Source organism: Pollicipes pollicipes, unplaced genomic scaffold (assembly GCF_011947565.3).
Source record: "Pollicipes pollicipes isolate AB1234 unplaced genomic scaffold, Ppol_2.1 Scaffold_6052;HRSCAF=7182_pilon_pilon_pilon, whole genome shotgun sequence".
In the NCBI taxonomy this organism is placed as follows: Eukaryota; Metazoa; Arthropoda; class Thecostraca; order Pollicipedomorpha; family Pollicipedidae; genus Pollicipes; species Pollicipes pollicipes.
The window spans coordinates 24,114,155-24,138,215 of NW_023596805.1; the positions used below are offsets into that span (position 1 = coordinate 24,114,155).

The 24,061-nt window shown below is 49.0% G+C and overlaps 1 pseudogene; it reads right to left on the reverse strand.

Annotated features, from left to right (window-relative positions):
- Positions 1-22,285, reverse strand: part of LOC119104244 (calcium-activated potassium channel slowpoke-like) — an 89,633-nt pseudogene extending 67,348 nt beyond the window's left edge.
- Between the last annotated feature and the right edge of the window lie 1,776 nt (positions 22,286-24,061).

Genomic DNA, 24,061 nt, shown 5'->3' on the forward strand with positions numbered 1-24,061 from the left:
GGTTTAGGTCCTGCGAGGGGCAGGGCTTTGAACAGCACCGAATGGCCTTTAAGTAAGCCATTTCAGTTCAAAACCTGATACAAATGGGTGATACCCGTTTTAACCTCAGCTGTAACCGAGGCTACAGCTTGCTCGTTGGCCTGACCAACAGCTGAAGCCACGGCCACTTTTCGAGATGGCGTAGCCTCCGTCGGGATTCGAGCCCGGCTCTCCCACTGGGTGGCACAAATCCCTCCCAACTGGGCGATCACGTCCCCCACTAAAGACAAGGCCGCTGCTGAAACAGCATAATGGGGGCTCAACCTTCAAGCACCTACCCAGACAGCACCACACCAATGCACACCAACGCTCGGCGAGATCAAAGGCCGCCGGGGAAGGTATCCATACATCCTCATATCCATCCACATATATATGTCCATGTTCCTATTCCTCAGCATATGCCGCTAAACCCCATCAAAACACAGGTCACTCTCTGCTTCAGTGCACACAACACAATACGCAACAGCTGACAAGGTGACGTCGCAGTGAGCATACGCTACGACATGACAGTGACCTTGATCAGTGATCAAGTCACCAGCAGTGGTGCACAATGCCACCTGCTACTCACGGTGACACTACACGTAATCATTCGTGCATGATCACAGGTATGTTTGAATGTTTACATGGCATGTCATGCACGAGCATGACAAACTACGCACATAGTGCGCACATTACAGGACCAAGGGCCAGGGGATTTGCACACAGTTACGCCCATAGCGGGTCCAATATAGGACCAGGGGCCAGGGGATGTGCATACAGTTACGCCCATAGTGGGCTCATTACAGCCGTATCAGCATGTCTGTGAGGTGCTCCCAGCGCCACCTACCAGCATGCAGTCCTCCATGGCGCGCGCTGGGCACCAGTGGAACATGCCCGTGCTGTCGTACTTCATCTCCGTCTTCTCGAAGTCGAAGTCCTTGGACTGGTCGTCGGCGATGCCGGACTGGATGCCGCCGGGACCGGCGTTGGCACCGCCGGCGGCTCGCGACGCCGGGCTGGGGTCACGCGTGTCACTGGGTCAGGTTACGCCAGGTCACAGGGTCACGCCAGGTGACGTCACGGGGAGCATGGCGCGTGCAGGAAGAGTGTGGAGGCGGCGGTGGTTATGCATATGTTTTTGCGATGTGCACGTGTGTGTGTGGTTTGTTTCATCGATCTAACCAGGGGCATACTCATACCAGCTATCCCATCACTTCTTATTCGCATTGACATTCAGTGTTTCAACATATTCATTTTGGTGATGGGCTTGGCGCTGGAGAAGATGTTGATTGTGCACTGAAGAACAAAGTGGCGAAATGTCCATGCAACCCTCGTAGTACCAACCATCTTAAAGCTGTGCGTTGAAACAGAACAAGCATTTGCATAACTTTTGCGGCGCGTAGGAGTAATAAATTATTCAGAGGGAAGAACACGGGTACTTGTTCCTTTGCCGGAATGGCTTCGTTTCAAACAGCGATTTTCATCAGTTAGGGACAGTTCCATTCATCCATAATGAACAATGATTTCTTTGTTGCCATAACACATGCGAACCGGAACCAAGTTCACCGTAATAAACATTCCAGCATTCTGTAATGCGCTCTGTCAAACGGCATTGCGCATGGCAACAGAACCCGGGAGACAGGACCTGGGAGAGTAGCGGCGCGAGATCCCTGACGTGAACAATTTGGATTTGGCTCTGTTATCAAGTCCAAAAGTTGTCTCAGTTCTGAGTGGAGGCATACTTCTTTGTATCGCGAGGACATTTTGCTTACATCGAACTTAACAATATTCTGGAAGCTGGGTTTTATGTCTGCCCAGACGGGTTACGAAAACGTGCATGTGGCATCATCAGAGTGGTTCCCCCCCCAAAAAAAGACACCGTTAGCGTTAACCTGTCCAAATCCAAGTTTTAATAGCCTCGCTAGAAGGCGAATTCGAACAGTGACAATTTTGAACGATAACGCACATTTCTACAACCGGTATCTTCACTGCAAAATGAAGAAGTGTACTAGACGACCCGGTACGTTCCAACACCATCGACTTATCGGCCAAAGAGAAAAAACTTTGAGCCAAAAAAGGAAACAGGAAGTTCGAGAATAAAAACGGGATGGCCTTCCCATTTATCCTCCAAACGAAATGAATCACAGAGAAATCAGGCAGTCATGGAGACCAGGAAGTGAAAATGTCATGCAATGCAATGCCCCGTTTAAAGCATGCCTGTTGCGCCGCTATCACCAGTGGATGCTCTCCTCATCATCGTCAAGCCGGGCTGTCTTATATCAATGACCTCTGAAGGTCATCATCATCCTAGCAACCCAAATGTTCAGGCTGGCGAAATGGTACCTCTTCCCTCTCTGCTTTCTCCATTTGCCAGTTCCGCTCATCAAACGTTTTGAAGAAAGCTTACGGTAAATGACAGACTCGGTCCGGGTCATGTGCCAAAGGAAACACCGAAAACGTCATGAATTCTCGAGCTATTGGCTTACAGCCAAATAACTCGACTGTCAGATGCCTTGACTTACTGTCTTGGGTTATTGCTACAACTTACCGACTTTTGAAAACAAATTTCGGGAGTTTTTGCAGGAACTCATTTGGAATTAAAGCAATTCAAAAGTATGGTCTGTCTACAAAAAAAATATCATCCCACAATTCTATCAGTGCATCAGTTCGCGGAAAACAATTTTACCCGAAAATAATTGATAAATGATGGTAAGGAAATAAACACGGCCACCCAGTTCCGACCTGAATACCATAGCTGGTTTCCGTATGAGGTCATACACACCAAGACGTCATGCGCGACACTGGTCCATGCCTGCAAACCAATATTTCAATTTGTTCGCCAAACTCGCCTTTTTCCAACAAACGTCCGACACCAGCTCTTGAAAGTAAGCGAAAACAAAAATATAGTAAATTCAGAAAACTTACATGTTGGAACGCTCAAATGAACCATAGTACGGGGACTTGAAATCCACGAAACCAGCATTGTCCGAGTTAATCAATATCCCGTTGCATTGCGCGCTGTTGTGATGCTGACCTTCAAGCGACCCCACGCTGGAAAGCAAACTGATAGTAAAGATCACACGAAGACAGAAAAGATAATGACGCCACGTCACAAAACAGCAATTGACGTCACGGCGTGTTAAGAGAGGAATGATGCGAGGAGTGTCCATGGAATCCATTTGGGCACTTGAAAACAAATCGACTTTTTGAAGAAAACGTTTGCGTTGATTGTTTTTAGCTCGTGCAAGGTTTTTATGAAACTTACGCCAGCATTCCTGTCGTCAATTGTCATCGCATTGCCTTCTTCATGTCCATTTACCTTAGCATACCCTAACCGTAGCATTCAACGTCCACTAGCACCGCGATCTCCTCAAGGTCAATATACCGTTCTTTCTCCTTGAAACAGACCGTTAAGCGTCACCAACAAATGCAACATTGCTTGAGATTTCCAGCGCAGTCAGCGCTGACATTGTCAGCAGGCGCCTGCTGAGCCGTGCTGAGCTGAGCTGAGCTGATCAGCACAAGAGCAGAACAGCAGCAACAGCAGCAGCAACGGCAGCAGCAACGGAAGCAGCAGCGGCGGCGGCGGCAGCAGAGGCGGCGGCGGCGACCGCGGCGGCGGCAGCAGCACGGTTGCAAAGCTAAAAGAAGCGATCTCCGAAACACGAGGGCGGCACAGATGCTGACTAGCGACCAGCCGCCTTCCGCACACGTACCGAACCTGCAGGCGCGGCCATGGACACGACAACGAACGACAGAATGCCAGAGTACCTCGCCTACTCTATGGGAAGGTTCGGATGCATTCTGATCAGATCAGCTGGCTACCGTTTTAACGAAGGCTTATCGTGCAAATTGCTTCCAACATTTTCGAGCATTGCCAAAATTGCGTGAAATGTTCAGGTTTGTAGAAAGTGAAGCCTTTTTTCGGCTAAGCATGCTTACCTCATCTAAGGAAGCTTCTAATGTAAGCCTCCACCGACAAACAACAACCAGGCTGAATGGATTTGAGGCACAACTTAAGCATGCGAACCACGATACGCCTTCGCCAAAACAGCCGAAACCGGTGCGCAAGCCAAGAGCAACGATACACATCGACAGTGGTGGCAACTGCGGCGATCCGTGTCATTCTCGACATCCGGCCTGGGCGCATCGGCTAGCTACGACAAAAGGGCGGACTAAAAGTGCTCGTACAGGAGCTTTTTCACTTCGTAGGCCAGAGGCAGCGCCTGATAACCGGCTGGTGCCGTCTCTTCTGGGAGCCTGCAAGGCCGGGAGACACGGTTACCCGGGCTGGCGCAGGCAGTAAGCAACAGGCTGGTTAGCGGCTGGTTTCCGAGTGGTTACTGGGTGGTCACCACGGCGTTGTTGTCGGGGTGGTTAGTGCAGGGGCGGTTACCACATCTGGTTAGCGTTTGGGTAACCGGGCTGGCAAGGCGGGGGGTTATCAGACAGGTCGCCGAAATTGTTACCACGGTGGCTACCAGGGCGGTTGCTGTGCCTGCTAGCGGTTTGGTTACGGGGCTGGCCAGCGGAAAGTTGTTGGGGTGTTCATAGTTACGGTCACTGGTGTGAGCGCCTGCGCTCATGGCACACAGACCCAGCGGTCATCAAACTCGGCTAGGCCATTCGGCAATTCCCTGCAGGGGCTATCAAACCCAACGTTGACAGGATTACGCGCCGGAAGAATTCATACCAACTGTCCACGGACCATAAAGCAGCGGTCAGAGGCAGCTGCTCGAGACACTGATTTCGCGAGGCTAGAGGCCGTAAAATGTGACGTCAGGGCACGTGGGAGTCATAGAACACAGAGAGAAAAAACTATAAACATGGTGACGTTTTTCTTCCCTACATCATTAGACTGCGATCTGATATGGCCCTAAATTTGAAACGCACCAAAATTAAGTAAGCAGGAGCGTATACTATAGCTTTGGCAATAAAACTATTAAAATAGCCGAACGTTTTTACCGTCGAAGGCATTTTTGTTCAGTATGTGAACATAAGGCATTGTGCAATTGTAGCGCTTTACGATTTGGTCTCATGTGTCCAAATCTACAAGTGCAAAATATGGAATTGGCACACGGTGACGGAACAGACACGCTTTGGGTGCAAAGTTAAGCAGCCATTTTGCTAGAGAGCCCATGACGTACGACGACTTTTGCCCTTTTTGCCCCCTTTTGTGTGTCCCATTTTCTGTACCTTTCAGAGTTGGTATCAAATAAGGTGGCATGCAATAATTTTAGCACAAGAGAGGACAAATAGCCCTCTTCATGTTGACGTTATTAAACAGCGACATAACTTGACAACAATACTGAGTTTACGACGACTCCAACAAACTGGAGCCAATGCCTTGCGATGTGATATAGATTCCTCCAATACCTAAAATTATTCTGGGAACACTAGGGCCCTTACGAACCAGGGGCGATGGTAAATGTATTTTGCTACCAGCACCAAATAACACAAGTTTTCTACCCGGTGTGGTGCGTCCCACATTAATACAAGTCAGTGATCGAGGTCAGCTCAAGGTCACACAGTCAGGTAGTTCAAAGAAGATGAATTATCCTGCCCGTCGAAATGTTGTAATCTAACCTAACTAAAACATCAGCACGATCCGTGCATGTGTTCATAACATGCATGACACACAACATACATTAAACAATTAAAAAAGTTGTTTGCGCCGATGCTTCCAGCCGACAAATAAGCTATTAATATCAGATTTTTTCATTCCAATATCACGTACGGCTGGGTCCGCTCAAGGAGTCACATTGCCGCATTGGACTCTTTGTGGTGTTGCACCCACTTTTGCGTAAAACTTGGGCAATGAACTAGAAAACTAGTTTAAATTCTCGTATAAATTACAGAAAGCCGCATGAATGCTCAACCTTCCCTAGCTGACGTCGATTTGAAGTGATGCTCTAGGCCCCCAACCGCACTTAGATTGACAAATAAATATTTTTGATCCAATACTGTCAGTCGGTAGGCTAAAACCGAGGCAAGCTTAGCTTAACCTCAGCATGGGCGGGCACTGCAGGGATTCAAGGCAAAATGCAATCAAAATTTGAGAAAAATTGTTACGCTGGACCTATGTGTAAGATGGAAAGAAAAACTGTCCCATGCTTGGCACCAACCCTGGGCATGTTCTTTTCACTACGAACCTCACTCATGCTTCGGTCATTGCGAATAAGTCCGCGGGCCGAAAAAAATACGGGCGAAATTCCCACCGTTCTACCGTCAGCCAGCTGATACAAACATATCCTTATTTCAGGGTGCTTAAGCACTTTCGTCTCTTCGTCTTTTGTCTATTTCCTCTCAAAAGGGAACACTACAAAGGTAAATGGCTTATAGGTACACACTGACATTTCGCTGTCTGTCACCGAATATATTGAGTATATGCTTTGAGTCACAGGTCTTGAAAACATTGCTGACAGGCTAATGTTCAATAACCAGCATATCTACATTTACTTATTTATCTACACCACTAACGTTGTTACCAGAACATTGGTAGGAAACATCTTATCAACACCAGTCGTTTTATGCAAACTATCGATGCAGTTTCCCGAACACAGAAAGGGCGCTTACCATCAGGCTCATGCCCTTTTATAACGGCTGGACACTGTATAATGCAATTCTTGCGGCATGTACCGGTCCTCTTCTGCTATCCCACATGTCGAGAAAACCGCCATTTAACCTCGGTTTACACACTTCTAAAGTGAAGCAAGCTCTCCGTTGGTGGAGTTATGAAAACTCAGAAATAACCTACGGAAATGCATACCCCAGCTACTGCATTCCATACTATCAGATACGCCCAACACATGCCTCATCATGAAGCAAGTCTCGGAAGTAAATACATTGTCACGCCGTGACGTAACAGTAAAATATCATCTGCCGATCCCTCGTGAACCAAACCGGCATAACATGTCAAATGTCATCAAATCATTATCGTACCCACACCGGAACCTGAGCCGTGCCGCATCTGTTGCCCTCCCGGACCCAAAAGCTGGACGGCCTGTATCCCCTCATCCGAGTTAGGCCCAGTGCATCGTGCTCCCTAATCTCCGTACCGCAGGAGGCCCCACTCTCCGCCCTTGCACCTGCTGCCCGTGACTGCTTGCTGTGCGCCTGAACCCGGTCCAGACCCACTATCATACCCCACAACCAGGGCCCAACATGACCTGTTCCCCCCCCCCTCCGGACGTGATTCCAAACGCACCCACGAACCTCCGCACCCGAGTAACCAGCCGCCCCCCACCCACTGACCCCCTCGGCCAGACGTCAGCACACACCCCACCCCTCCTGCACCGCACCTGTTGTATCCCTGGACCTGGGAGCTGATGTCCGACCCGTTCTTGTTGATCTTGGTGAGCTGCTTGGCCGCCTCCAGCAGGCCGCCGCTAGGCGAGGCCTTCACCGCCGCCGTGCTGTTCTGGTTCGACAGCGCCACTGGAACGAGCCGGCCAGGTCACGTGACCCGGGCTCTGACCGGCGGCGCCAGGGCGTCCGGGCGGCGTCGGCCCCGTGGTGCCGGAACGGAGAACACTCCGCGAAGCGCCAGAGGAGTGGAAAACTGAGTCCGTCGGCATCTTTCCCTACATGACCAGCAACAGCAGTAACAAGCGAAAATGACTGAACGAGAACGGTACGACTCGGATCGTTCGTCCCTTCGAGTTTACAACTCTACCGCTTTACGCATGCGCGCTTCGCTCGACAAGAGTCGCCCAGCGGCACCCGGAGGATCCGGGCGCAAACCCTGGTGTCTTTTCGGTGTTGGCCTGCGGAGGTGAGCACACTGGCCTTCGCTCTTACAACGCTGCCATCCGGGCGGCCTGAGACCGAATTACGGCCCGTGACAGTCTGAAGGCGACCATTCGGGAGAACGGAAAATACCACGATACATGATTTCAATCGGCGTTAAGTGTCAGAGGGTTTTACACCGAAGCTCAGAACACGGTACTCGCAGCTCACAGATCGACTTGCACGGTTGCCACGCAACCGCAGAAACGATGAGAAGCATTTTGCCATCACCTGGCATGACCTTCCGACCCTCCACGCGTGGAGGTCGGTCACCATTTCGGTGTCGCGCAGACATGACCTGCTGGGAAGCATCCGCATGCGAGAAGCGTGGTTGCATAGACATGCGGTAATAAAGACAACGCGGCGATGCGATGTTAAGCTAAGCTTTGACACGAGAGAGTGCCAGACTATGCGGCAGAAAACTGTTTTGAGTTTGCTACATTGCATTGGAGTGTGTACGGGAAGACCTTGATGAAATGGTAGATGTCCATCGTTCGTGCACTCTACACGGAGAGATTGTTTTGCTATTCAGCTAGCATTTAAGAGCACGTTAATCAATGCCAAACCTCTTTTAAACTCGTTCTTATTCATTTCAAGTTCACTTCTCTTTTACCTTCGACTTTGTCCTTAACAGCAGTGTGACTGGGGGAAAACTATTGAGAACTATTTCAAACATCGGTTTGCATGCACCATAAGCCCAGAGGGTACGTAACGTTCCGATTTCGACATGTGAAACACATGCGGTTGCTTAACTTCACGCGCAAGTAAGTACACTGACGGTATCCAGTCCATGTGTGTACATGAGCAAAAACTGTATGGCGATCTAAACATGGAAATGGGCATGCTAATTACAACATACAAAGTAAACGAATCATTGCAACGAACGTGTGAGAAATCAGCGAAGTATGAACAACCAACACCCATCCATATCCACTTAGTGCAGGCTGTAGTCCGAACAGCATCATATGTACAGATAATCCGGACTGAGGGAAGAGTTGTTCGCAGTTGAAAAGAAATTCTTACATTTCCGTAAAGAGTTATAAGGAAACCGGTGCAAACAGTGCGATACATGTTTCCAAGAATTCAAGAAGAATGCCGTGTCAATAGGATACCGCTTGACCAATTTCCTAGTCTGAATACTTGGTTCTCAACACGTTACAACCCTTTGCCCTTGCCCGGTGACTTACCCACAAGCCTACCGTGTACACTCTCGCCCGTCAGCTGTCTGTGAGATGGTATTCGTTCATGCTTGTGTAATAAACCATTCCAAGGCACTTATGGAAGCCCTTACGTTATGGAAGACCGGCACCGGGGTAGTGTACAGGATTACCAAATCAGGAGATGACTGAGATTCTGCTCTGAGACAACTCAGGCACCCTCCGGAAGCGGAGGGCTGTGTCATGGCCGCTGAACCGGATCCTGCTGTTGGCAACGGGGCGCAATAGTGGTGTGCCAAAGCCTATTGGCAATGGGGCGCAAAAGTAGTGTACCGGATTCTGCTACTGGTAACAGGGCGCAAAAATGGTGTAGCGGGTTCTGCTGTTGGTAACGGGGAGCAATAGTGGTGTACCGGACTCTGCTATTGGCAAAGGGTCGCAGTATAGGGACGGGAGCAGTGAGATCGTGATAGTGCTGAATATGAACTAAACGGTCGCTGGTTCATGTTCACGACTTTGAGTGGACTTTTGGTTTCAGTTTCAGGACTTTTTGGTTCAGTTCATAAGCTTTCAGTCCAAAAGTATACAACTGAGGCACTTTTTTACAAAAGTTTGACAAGTATCATTAAATTTGGGGCCGCTTGTACTCGACAACGGCAGACATGAAACAGCAAGCACAGAGGCTAAACACCGCTATGCCCCTATAATCTATCACGCGGCAGCTATTTCTAATGGTCTGAAGCATACCAGCGACGAGGTGGGAAACCACACTCTCGTTGTCTCTTTTAAGATATTCACTGCGATTATATTTAGGTTCATGCTTGTTGCTCGTACCCAGGAGCGTTGCGTCTCGTCCCATTCCAGCACTCTACAAATGAGGCACGCGGTGGAGTGGGCGTCCCGTCAGCTGTTGCTGACCCCCACCTGTACCTCAGCTCACGATCCAACTACTGAATGGCTAGCAACCGGTGTGGGGCTTCATTCCGTCTACCTAGGCGTCATGAGCATCTGGCGAGCAGGGCCCATTCCGGCTAACTATGGACGGTGGTAGACACACCGCCTCGACTACGTCTGATCTCCTCTCGAAAGGGAAGTTTCTGTTTGGGCTTCGACGTGTTGCTTTTGACCGCAGCCTTATGAGTCGAATTACAATGTACACGGCGTTCGTATTGGCGCACAAAACAGTGCCAGCAGTAGTCATCATTAACGGCATGTCACCCAAGAGGCTCTTGCCTCATAGTCGGACACAACCGTGCACACAATTTTTGAGGCATCCAAGATTGCAGTCGGAGCAACACATCGACACCGAGCAAAAGCATTTCCGAGCTGAGGGAAGCCAGGTCTGTTTGCAGCTGACCTTCAAGCCAGCGCCATCCCAACTAGGAATAACTAGCAAAAGGCGAACTTGGCCTCGAACACGCAAACTACGAAGGCAAAAATCCAAAGCGCCAACGTGACTTACACCCGTTGGAGTCCACCTTTTCCGCTTGGTACGGCAGAGAACGAGTTCAGTACAACACAAAGACGCGGGATTACACATTGCACAGACACCTTCAGCACCTTTACACCGGCAACTTTCCCGAAAATGAGACACCAGCACACGCACAGCACGGTCCGGGGCTGGTCGAGTGTGCTGTGGAGCATCTGACGACACGAGATGGTGGTACAAATGAGCTCAACCACATTTGTATGGATGAAAACAAAAAAATGTTGCACATTACTGGACGCGAAGTAACAGATACTACGCGTCGGCAGACGACCACGGGATAACTAAATGGCTGCACGTCTGGCTGGATGGAATCACTTTTTTCGGCTCGCACTCCGCCATCGAATGGAATCGGAAGCAGATCACACAGGATGCCGTCTCGTGACATTACATGATAAATGACACTGACTGGTAGCACAGGTCTAGAACACGCATAACGAACGATTCTGCGAGTATGTACAATGACTTGCATGCAAGGTTGCACACGGTCGACACACTACGATTATATCGACGATTCGTCATTGAAGTGGGCAGCACAAATATGTCAATAAATAACTTATGTTGTATGGATTAACAGCAGCAGCGAAAGAATCATATTATGATGACTTTTTGCAATAAGCTTATCGGAGAATTCCGAGAATGTATACGTGTGGTAGGCCGTCGTTAGCCACAAAGTCAGACGAGAAAATATTGCTGTTAATACTGGACTGAAGAGAATTTAGAGTTTGTTGTAGTCAAATTTATTCGCATTTTTTTGTTTTATAAGAAGATATAAGGAGTGTGTTCTCATCTATTGAACTCCAACGGCAGTATAGTCGACAGGTCGACATAAGAGACGTACATCAGCATGCTGGTAGTGTACCAAAATTCCCGTAGGTACAAAATTGTTCGCCCTATATTTCATTAATTTTGATAAAAGCGCATAACGAAGCATAGGTAAAACTGGCATTCACATAAACTCTTCTTGATCACTACTTCCACCATGCGTGCATTCACAGGGTACTACTGTCCAGGGCGAAACTGTGGCCGCCGACCTGAACCCACTGGCGATAAGAAACAAGGTGCGTGAACTACCCCACCGTGACGTTGTCAAATAAGCTCCCAGCTAGGGGCGGATCTGCCCGTTCTTTGCAACGCTTACAAACTGTAATAACGCAGCATGCGCGCCCGACCCATGCAATTATCGAGAGTGTTCGTAAAAGACCGGCAGGCTCACATTGCCGCCAGCGGAAACACGCCAAGACGGAGCCAGGACGACATGGGAGCCCACTGTGCCAACACTGGGGACGACATAGGAGCCCACCGTGCCAACACTGGGGCCCGCCGACACATCCAGCGAAGGGATGGTGGGTTACGCCTGCACACGTGGCAGAAGGTCTACTAGGTAGGTCAGTAGGTCAAAGGAATGGCACAGCGTCACCGACACGACACCGACACGGCCGCTTATGAGCACTGGCGAGACGACGGAATGCACGACGAAGCATCGATTGGAACAGCAGCCAGTTATTGGGAGGCGCGCATATTTGTTTAGACAAAGAACAGTTGTGTTAAATGCCACACACGGGACTAATCGATGGGATGGGGCAAGGTTGACATGCACGAACATCGACTCACTGGCACGCAAACAGCGATAACGCCACAGATGCGAAGAAGAAAGGCTGAGGCGAGTCAAGCTTGGCTGCTCGGCTGGCGGTCGCAGAGGACAGGTGAAAAGTCGGAGCTAAGCAGGCGAAGGCATCGGAAAGCCGCCTGCCGCGGGTGGCTTATGAGGTGTGCGGTGGCACTAGCCAAGAGGAAAGGCGACATTGAGAACAGCTTAGATAGTCATGGCAGTGTCTTTGTGCGCAAGCGGATTGCTCGCGGGTGCGGAAAGGCGACATTGAAAACGATAGAGCGGCTCCCAGTGGCGCGAAAGGCACAGATAGAAGCGAGAAGGAAGCTTAGAGGCACATCTGACACTTGACCGAAACTTAACGAGGCCTCGGGACAGACCCTTGCTCTCAAGCTCGGGGACAAATCGACATTGCTACCCCAGAGCGCAATGCTTTGTTGTGGGTACGCCCGGATAAATTATACTGGCCTTTGCTGTGTTGGCAAATATCCAACAAAGCGGGATGCTTGCTGAGGTATTGGCTCATTTTACAACTTTCCGTACTTCGGATGTTATTGTCACAGCGCCTTTAGACAAATATGGCTTCCCAATTTCAAGAAAATGCTATTTTGCATGGGGCATCAACCACTTAGTGAGTAATCTATGGGATAGCCCACGTGACTAAAACTCAAATGGCTCCTTGAGCTCAACTTAACACAAAACTGACCTGTCGTGAATGAAAAGCAAAGAACCGCAGTATCGCACCCGAATCCCCTTAATTCATGTGACGTCATTAACCGCCGCCCCAACGTCTCGGGCGGCACGGGACACCACCCGATCTTTTCCACCGAGGGAGCAGTAAGCAACAGCACACCTCGTCGTTTCGGTCAAGTGAACAGCGCAGCACAGAGCGGCCAACAGCGAACAGCGAACCTACTTGCTCGTCCCACCATCTGCACAGCACGCACACCCTTGCGGAACAGGGCCACTGCGGGAGACGAGGCCATGTTAGCGGGATCACTGCAGGAGACGAGGCCGTGTTAGCGGGATCACTGCGGGCAACGAGGCCATGTTAGCAGGGCGGCGGGCCCGACGCCGGCGGTAGGCCGCGTGCGCTAGCGGGTGCTCGCGGGCTGCCGCGCCGCTGTCCCCAGCCGCTCCGAAGCACGATACAGCCGTTTGAGCCAGGCGGTGCCATGTGATGGTGAAGTTTTGTCGACGAATGACTCGACAGAGACCTGGTTGACGTACTTATCCGGTGAATCTTTCTGGAGCACGCCAGCTGAGGGCTGACATGAATAAATAGCCACTTCATGGCTACTGGGTATGAGGCGACCCAGCCCACACGCCTTTGTGTGCGCATTCGGAAATTCCAATGTGTCCACGCAAGTGAAAAAGTTAGCGCTTTTGGGAAACAGTTGATGTATGCCTTCCTAAAAATACCACATAATTGCAAGTTTTTTACAGTTACAATTAGTTTGCCGAAGCAACAGACGCAAGGCAAACATGAACGTGGCGATCCGTGAGTGCTCCTCATGTTGCAGCCTCGTTTGCGACACAAACACTGTTAGGGGCTGTTTAGTAGGTACTGCTTGCACAACAGTCTGTTAGCCTCAGCCTAAGCGACAGCGACCGGCGTACTGGACGGGGCGAACAGGATTCACATAAGCTGTCTCGGTGGGCACGTTGTCACACAAACCACAATATGAGGTTCACAACGAAATCCGGCGCTGTTAATGATGGCGCGTAAAGTCGCAAATTAAGACCGATTGCTGTTACCCATAACAATGATACGATCAATGGAGTGAACTAGGAAGAGGTTGATCAACTTCCGATCTGATGTGTTTGCCAAGCTGCTTTCGAATAAAAAACCAAGACAGCAATGTGCACGTGGATGAGACATATAGCGTGTTTGGATAATCAGTCATCAATTGTGTAAAACAGAATTAATAAATCGCGTCCCGGATGATCACAGTCATCTTCCAGTCGGAAAGCCAGCTGCGAAACCGTTGCGCGGTCGAGTTTACAGATTGTAGGACTATCAATAGGCTAGGCAATTCACACATTTTATTATGGCACAAACGTGATTTTTGAGAAAAAAAAACCATCGCTCTAGCCAAGTGTCCAATCACGGAGCACGATGTGTGGGAGCGTTGCAAGGAAGTAAAAGAGCGTGCTTTAAGCACATGCTTAAAGCATTACAGGTCTGCGGACGGAATGGCTCATTCAGAAACGCCACTGATAAAGTGGTCTGCCTGGATATTTGGTTCATCTGAAGTTGGGGAGACAATCGGCAAATTCTTTAGATTCCTTGGTTTCAGGCCTGTCAAAGACGTCTGCATGAGCCAGTCCAATGCTATGTAAGAGTTGACAAGGTAAGAGCTAAACAACGCACCTTTCCGAAATCCTATCTAAGTTGGCACGAAAATGGCTTGCGATAATACTACGCATGAATCGATCACATTTGGCAAAACATGGGGTTCAACTGCACATTTATCAGACGGAAGACATCACCAACTTTCCAGTTTGACATACGTATTCCAACAATTCAAATTCATTTGGATTAGTGATTTTAATAGAGTTTGATTCTGATCAGGCCTTCCAGTCAACTTTCCAGTAAAATCCATCGCAATGCAGGGACAAATGTAAAAACCTCACTTCGTAGCCAATACAGCCTGTTTTTTAACAACATTGTTGAGATCACTGCCTCCTGTGCCCTTAAGCATGTTGTATAAAGTAACACCTTTTGCCTATTGAAGAAACCTAACCGACGCCCCTATAAAGAACTACCCCCAAAGCATTTATGAATCGCGGGGTAAAAAAATTATTAATTATATGCCGGCTGACATTCGATCCTTTGGGGTGCCTCACTGCACCTATGATGTATGTTTCTCTTATGCCTAGCTTAGTGATGCCATGCAATACGGTTGCTTATTCCAAGCAAGTTTCAGATTTTGATTTTTTCAGATTTGAGAAGTACAGGGAAATGACTCAAATGCATTTCCAGTTGCTCGCGTTGCCACTCCAAACCGAGACAAACACGCACAGCGAAAGTTGTCGAGCGCTAGCAGCCAGATTTCATGAGCTTTGGTAGATGCTGCATAACTGAAAACATATAAAAACAAGTTATGCCTATACACAATACTTGACGTCGGTAAACTAAATCAGAAGCTTTTCCCGCATCCAACAGTTGACACCTCCGAAATATGGTGTTCACGTAGTTGGGCGATGGCATTAAAATCCAGCATCGGTCCACCAATTAAACACGCGGTTAATGGTACAAGGGCTCTGAAATAAGAAAGTGAGCAAGCGAATCCCAGGGCATTGTTATTTGCTAACATGCCGCACACCCGAACGCTAAAACAACGCGACGGAGCGTTTTCAGACCGTGTAGTCCTGAACTCAATCTTAGTGAAAGCGGGGCGCAGCTAAGTGGTAGTCAAAACACCACACGGGGCGGTTAAAGCGACTTTAAGTGTCATATTCGAGAGCCGTTCAAGCGCGTCACCTCCCGGCGGCAGGGAGAGGGTGTGGTTGCAGACCAATGAAGGGCCCCGGATCGTCTCCCGGCGGCAGGGAGAGGGTGTGGGTCGCAGACCAATGAAGGGCCGCGAGCGCTTGCGCGGCAGCAGGGAGAGGGTGTAAGTCGCAGACCGATGAAGGGCCGCGGACAGGCGCGGGGTGTGAGCCGCAGACCAATGAAGGGCCGTGGACAGGCGCGGGGTGTGAGCCGCAGACCAATGAAGGGCCGTGGACAGGCGGGGGTGTGAGTCGCAGACCAATGAAGGGCCGTGGACAGCGCGGGGTGTGAGTCGCAGACCAATGAAGGGCCCCAGAGCGCCTCCCGGCAGCAGGGAGAGGGTGTGAGTCGCAGACCAATGAAGGGCCGTGGCGCGGGCGCGCTGATTACCGCTCTGTATCCAGCCGCCGTTTGCACTACGTCCCAGAAGGCCAGAGCTAAGCATTGTGGTGCCATGTCTGCGAAGGTGGACGCCGATCAGTGTGGGTTCAGGCAGTACAAGTCGGGTCAAGTCAATTAATTTGTCATGTCCGGTTAAAAGTCAGCCAACAAGCTCTGGAAATTGTGGGATCATCCCACACGGATCAGCTCATTATGCCGAGTCGAGTCAGTGCATGTTTCTGATGGTCAGGCCAGTGGCAAGTTGTGCCTGGCGAGGTGACATCCGGTCAGTTCAAAGAATGCGAGTGGAACCAGGCCCAGTGAGGTCAACCAAGTCACGGAAGTTCAGCCCGGCCCAGCACTGGTAATCGCCATCAGCCCAGCCCATAGGAACAGTTCGTCAGGAGAGTTCCTCCCGAGTCAAGCCAAGTACGTTCCGCCTTTTGTGACGTCATTCAGGTCAGATTTCCTCTGCTTCGGTCCGGAAGGTGTGGCCTAAAATAAGCCAGAAGCGGCTGAGTTGAACGCCCAGTGTCGGATGATGAGCAGGCCAATGCAAGATTACGTCACGTCCATGACGTGTCTACTAAAGCCGGGTCCAATTTGCGATGGGTGTCATTTTTACTTGCGGTCGGAGCATGTCGGTCTAGGCCAGACCGGGTTTCATCTCGTCTAATCAGATGGAATCCGTTTATGTCTGTCAGGTCTATGGCTGGGCATTGTGGTAGGATTCTCGGACTGTAGCGACGATGACACGTTCGAGGAAGGTTCAAAAGTTTGATTTGTCATATCATCCTGCCTTTGGCGAGTATGCGTTGGAGGAAATACCGATGTCGCAAGTAAGCAAGTTAACAGTATGGCGGTTCTACGTTAGTGTTACAGTCACTGACATGCTTGATATTTACCAGGTAAAAATGGCTTAGCTGACAAAAGCTTAAGTAACATATAAGAAAACTGCACCGACCGCTATGGTTGAGTATGCACATCTTCTCGTATTTGCTAAGTGAGCACAGCACGTTACAGAGAAATGACACAAAGGATAAAGATATTTAACAGATGGTGAGCGAAAAATGTTGCCGGTTTAAAAAACTATGATACGCTTTTATCGAAAGTCTCGAGCTAATAGTAAAAGCGGGATTTGCTTTAATTTGGGCCTATTCGTAATGCATGCTCTTTATGAACGGTTGTAGACGCCAAGAGCCTTGATGTTTGTTCCTGATAAGCAAAAGCACTAGACCCGCGTCAACTAATATAAAACGCATTCAGCACACAAAGCCGTGCGTTATACACACATCCACCCAGCCAATCCCGCTCGATGGCTTCGGAAGTCATGACGGCACGAATAATGGTAATAATTTGTGCCGACCGCTAAGTGAAGCGCAGTTGAAAATAATTTACCATAATTTAACTCAAATCAAACCACGTGAGGGTTGTCGACACATGAAGTAATTGGGCCGTAGCGTCATACAAGCAGCAAAAAAGGACGGACAAATCATGACACTGTGTGGTGCCTTCCCCCCCCCCCCCCCCCCCCCCTCTACCGCCCACTGCCGTTGCGTTGCGCTGTGCACGTCAAACAGCGCACCACATGCGTTGAGATATCTCTGTCCGAGAAACACCATCGCTACTGTTGAGAGCGAGCCCTGTGCATGATGTCAGTCATCCCTCAAAGAGCGATAAGCGCTCTGCTCAATTCCATGGTCCATTACACAAGCACCACAAACAACACCGACGAATATATGAAGATAAACGGAACAGCAGCCGAAACTCATTCGACGGACGTGGCCCGCCCGTCGCCATGGGGCTTCAGCACGCAAACAAATACTCACAGTTTTTGCACTTGCACTTTTTGATGAGGGTCTCATCCTTGATGTCCTCGTGGCAACGGACTTGCAGTAGTACCAGGCCCTGAAGCAAGCCGCGTTGAAGGAAAATTATAAATAGAAGGCTGTAACGTACTTCGCAGCGGGACGTGCCAAGTATCCTAGCAGCATGCCACTGACCTAACCTGCTTGAAGCACAGTAATGTTAATGAGGTCGCAAGTTCGACCTCACGCTCCCTCGAGCAGATCTATTAGTGGGCACACATGCAATGGCCAAGGTCCTCAGTCCACATGAAAGGATGACTGGAGGCTCTGTCTCCCGTTCATTCGATAACATGGTTTACAGCATTTCTAAACTAGAGACAATGACATCACTGCTCCGCTCACAGACCTAAGGGTCAATAAGGGTCACTCAGTGACATAAAATAATTATATCCAATGAATTCGCAAAAAATAAGGTCCATCCGTGTTGGATGAGCACCACAAGTGCACACATAGTAACGCGAATGGTCTGACCTATGCAGACATTTGGGGAAATTATGGGGCGTTCATTACATATGTTCTGGGGATAGGACTTTCCAAGAATGCCTAGATGATGCTTAAGAGGGACTGTTCCACATTGTACGTTGGTTTTTGAGCTGAAATATAATATCTTGAAGATCATTATATACAGTGACAGTCCAGCCCTTTTTAACACCTAAAACCAACCTAGTATCTGCGACACACGCCCTTAGAAGATGTGCAGACTATTTCGTGCGAACCAGTTCAAGGTCACCCGGAATCCATCACAGCATAGTGACGTCATCACAATTTCGCCGATCCACTGCCCATACGGCGGTCAAGGTTCAGTGATAAACGATGGTCGAGTCAACCATATCTGGCGTTTGTGAGCACGTTTATAGACATAACGGCGGTCAATTGACTCTTAACCGATATAGCGCGAGCCGCGCAAGATTATAACAAGAGGTACGTTTGTGTTACATCATGCAAGAAATTAGGCATTCTCTCCAGTCCCTACGGAAATCAGAATAATAATCGAATAGGTTGAACAGAGCTATAACCGAATACGTGAATGCAAGTAAGTACCTTAAGTGACGGATAATTTAAGAAACCACGATAAACGGCCAAAACACGAGCACCGACAATCTTTGGTTCAGAACACATTCAGCACCACTGCGTGCCACCTATTGGGAGATTGAAGAACTGTAAGTGGGTGCTGTCATACAAACCAGTTCATGACGCTGTCAAAAAATGACATAGAGGGGAGATGATTTACCAGTAGAGAAAGTTTGTTTGTCTAGAAGCAGTCTTACACCAACTTGAAAGTATACCCAGCAGTTCTACAAGTCAGCTTATTCCATCATATCTAATGCTTTCTTTCAATCTCTTCAAAGACGATGGAAGATTCCCTTTTACATCAATGCCAAAAGTAGCCATGAGATACTTCTGTTTGCCATATACGTTTTCACATGGATATTTTTGCCGGATGAGAAGAAGATCAACTGAGGTTCCAAAGCGTTTTAGTCTCTTTCAGGGGTTCTAAACTATGTTCTTGGCAACAGACAAACAATGTGAAGAGGCTAAGGTAGGGAATGAATGGGAACGAAAAGTGGGTGGCCATGGCGAGGAAGCCTGTCCTCATATCCCAGTAAGCAGCGACAGAGTTGAATGAAAAAGTGCCACTGGTCGAATAAGCTCTGACTGTGAATGATATAGTCTCCGCGTACGTTTTAGCGTCATACTCCCATGCGGCCGGCCTCGTGAAAGATCGTGCAGGGCAATAGGTAGTATGAATAACTTTTTGAGTGTGGTCCTTGACGCTTCGCGGTATTCGACAATTTTTGTTACCCAACTTGCCTCGTTAAAGACTGGCACGGAACGTCAGAAGTGTTTCCTTAACAAGGACTGATTCGGTGTCTTACCACCTTGTACCGTCATTGATTGACCTGGGGTATCCCACCTTAGCCATAATCAGTGCACGACTAGGAGTATTCAGCCTCTCTCACCCCCCCCCCCCCCCCCCCCAACTCGTCCTTCCCTGACCAAGAGCATGCAACCGCATAAGCACTTCTTTCATCGCTAACTTCATGCTCCTTCCAAGAGCATCTGTTACATGATTTCGTATCGCGCCATCTAACCTCGCCCAAAGCAAGGAGAACATGTCACGCCTAGCCCCCTCACCGTTTGACCTCGTCCGCCGACTGGGCGATGAAGAAGCCCTGCGTGTTCGGCTGCAGCTTGATGTGGCGGGGGTTAATGGCGATCTTGTTGTCGGCTCCATCGTCACCGCGAGCTTCGATCGCCAGCAGCAGCAGCTTCAGCTTCGTAAAGCACAATCTGCCGGAGCGTAGGTGGTGAGGCCGCCTGCTCACGAGCTGTGGTTGGCCATTTAAAGACCAAATCCTTTTTATGATTCTACTCCCTTATGACCTATTATTATTGATCAGTCAACATACCTATAACGATTTTATGTCTCACAAACGTGCGATAATGGCTGACTCGTCCGCCAGCAGGCAAGCGCAGCGCCGGTCGGACACCAAATGTAGCAGTTGGTGTTCATTTAGGATATTATTTCCTGTATGAATGTAATAAGGCAACACAGTGATCGAAAGGCGCGTCGGGCACTTTGACCGGTGTAAGAAAAGAATATCTTAATCATGAAGTAGCTACAAAATGACAATAAACAAATTACTGGGAAAGAAAATGTAAACATCGTTTTTTATTAGAATCGTCGTCGCTGTTAACTTATTGGCTTACCGTTCAAGACGTTCGCGTGCAGTCACCTTAGCTATGCACAATTCAAGGAGGTCCGAGTGCAAGAAGGAGTAACTAGACAAATGGCACCCTATGCCCCAACGCTTACGACCACATGCACACACGGTATTGCCAGCCATGCAGCATGCATTTGTATTATGTGCTTCGATATCGTTTACCGGAAATCGGACTGCTCCAGTGTGATTTGCAAATGGTGATCACACTTTTGTGGTACCTCCCACCAAGCAGAATTTGGTCTCTCCAAGGCCAAAATAAACGTAAAGGGATCCATGATAAACAGCTAATAATCGGTCAACAGCTTGCTCATTAGCATCAGAACGCACAAAATCTGGAAACCTTCTGCCTGCATCATAAGTTTCCCGCTACACGCTTAGTCAAAATTATTCTGACCACTGCCAAGCCATTGGATGTAAGTGTCTATGTCCCCACCCCAGGGATAGTAGCCAAGGCAAACAGCTGGCCAGGAAACAGCTGAGTGGGACATCTCCCAGATCAAACGCTGCGGACATAGAACAAGTCCGCAGCTGGCCAATCGTGAACGTATTGCCGGCGAAGCAGCGTGTGAAGAAACAGCTGATCAATCAGCTAACAACGCGGGCAGACTGAGTAACCACCACTCATTCTGGTGTTCTGTTTGTGATGCTTGCGAGCTGGGAGCAGGTGGTCCGCAGTGTGAGTCGCGGCCACCAAATCAGTGTACGTCTTCAAGGTAAAGTACATTCGGAAAGCCCAAAAACAGAAAAGCCCAGAAAAGTGAGAAGAAAAGCCCAGAAATTCTAAGCACTGGTGTCAAAAGTGCGATGTACATTGCAACGGGCGCTATCCCTGGGTTATTTAGCCCCCAGGGTCTGTCAAAAAGAGGCTTAAATGCACTTGTATAATAGCAAACTGTTGCACGTGATGCAAGTTCTGCTCACTTGTATTCGTCATTTATTCCTAGCGTTTAGAGCGTAGCTTTGACCGAGTATACATGTGACGGTGTATCTACTGATGAAACCGTCATCAAATTCGTTCTCTCAATGACTCCGCAAGATCTCGAATCCTTCAATGACCGAAAATGTGTTCGCCGGAGAGCTTGGGTTTGACTGCTACGACGAGAGTACTTACAGGGTGATCTGGCTGAAGATTTTCGGCCGACTCAGACCAATTTATGTTATTTAGTCATGACATAAAAACTGGTTAAGTACACCCATGGCAAAAATGGGGACAAACATCCAACTAAACAGCTTCTACATTCAAGGCAAGCAACATGCTGTTAATTAGAGGTAGCAGCAAAGTCATTCAGCTTAACTCGTTATTGGGGTGTCACCGTCAAATGGTCTAAGTGAAACGACAGCCAATACGTTTTAAGCGGTCTAATTGGGCACAAACACGCATGTCAAGTTTGTATTTACATCTGGCCAGAAAAATTTTGATGAATATTTTCGAAGAGTTAAAAAATTGTGTTATTACCTGATCCGAGATTGCTCCGGATTCTGGGCAACAATGTGCAACATGGCGATCCACGGTCCCGTCAACTAAACAGCCTCGCAAACTAACGTGTCGCCCGGGGCGCTGGTGGGCAGCCGACATGCAAACTGGGTCGTGGCGACTTGCGCGCCATCTACCGACGGCGGGCAAACTCACTCTGAAGCCATGGGGAATGTCATGCCCACAAACGAGGGACTGAGCGTTTCTGTGTACATCTCGCAGCCTGTTCCCTGCAGGTAGTCATTCTGCCAGGCTTGCGTGTCCGGAGACTGCGAAACGACGGCACTTCCTCAGCTTGGGACTCCACCCCACCCCACATGTGCATTCATCAACGCAGGCGAAGGGGTATTTCGCTGCCCCCCCCCCCCCCCCCCCGCAGTCACAACACCGAGCTTTGGGATATAAACACCCTAAGAGCTTTGGAGATGAAATAGCTTGCTTCTATGGGGCAGCGTTTCATATCTCGTCATTTCAGCAATGATCATGGCGTAAATCACGCTCTACTTTCTAGTGGCCACGCTACTAGGCAGGGGCATTTGTGCACTGGAGCATCACCTAACCGGAACAATATTTTTAACGCACGGTCCTCTTAATGAGGTGTCCTCGACGCGAGGGCACGCCAAAACAGAAGATTCCCTCATTAGGACTCGGAATTATTTACTCGACTCGGCCTCTACCCGGAGTGGACTCGGGAGAAGCTATTCTCGGTCGGGACACTCTTCTCAGGAGGGTCATAAGGGCATAGAGATCAATAATTGGCCCCCAAGACAAGATCAACTGTGGACCACCTGCGTCCTTTTTGGGCCCGAAACTTTTCATTCAAATTTTGCATGTCTGTAGTAAACCAACACGGTAACAAGGTAGACCCAAAAACACAGGAGACCAGAAGTGATGAAAAGAAATGTCATCAGACTTGCCAAAGTTGGGGAAAAGCAGATCAAGCGCTCTCGTGGAAGTAAAGCGCACGCATACCGGGGGAGAGCAATGCCAAACATCCGTAAATTTTATCGGGAAAGCTCGATTCGTCAATTTGTGTCCCGCATTCACGTTCGCAAAGAGCGAGATAGCGAGAGAGCACGAGACAGAGCGAGAGAGAGAGAGAGAGAGAGAGAGAGAGAGAGAGAGAGAGAGAGAGAGAGAGAGAGAGAGAGAGAGAGAGAGAGGAGAGAGAGAGGAGAGAGAGAGAGAGAGAGAGAGAGAGAGAGAAAGAAAGAGAAAGAAAGAAGAAAGAAAGAAAGAAAGAAAGAAGAAAGAGAGAGAGAGAGAGAGAGGGAGGAAGAGAGAGAGAGAGAGAAGAGAGAGAGATAGAGCGAGAGAGAAAGAGAGGAGATAAAGAGAAAGGGAGAGAGAGAGAGCGAAAGAGAGAGACCTATAGCATCGTACACACTGGGCTGAATCAACTCGAATCAAAGTTTTTCCACGGCGTTGCTGCGCCTGAAGCCATCGAAATATATTATAGGTTGCAATCTCGTACACATCCCTGTGAAATCAAATTGTAAATGCACAGCACACGTGCTGAAAGTTCCAACACAGTGTAAACATCACGGTGCGCTTGGCAAGTGGAACACCACATCTAGGAAGTCACGCGGGATCATCAGTGAGAGAACGAGACACTCAGTTGAATACCACACAAAACTCTCTAGCTTCTACATTGGCTTGACCGTCGGACATTCGCAAACACACAAACACTGCCGAGCATGTAAAGCGCTGCAAACCACTGCAGATGTGACTTATGTACCACATCAGCAGCAGATGGCAAAGGCGGTCCCTGCGTAAATGTCCAGAGGGCAAAACTGGGAGTGGCGCATGAAGAAAGCAAAGCGTTGAATGCGGCAGCTTGTGATACCGAACACCTTTGCACCAGTCTAATTACAGGGGAACCGGTCTGCCTATGTATGATTCTTCCTGGAAGCCGTCCAATCTTCAAGTGTCATTAGAGATCAGATGATGATGGACCACAAGTCAAATTACGTTTCGATTGCATATGCACTATCAAGGAAATAGAAGGATGTAACGACGTGAAAGACCCGTGGGCTTATTTTGTCACAATAT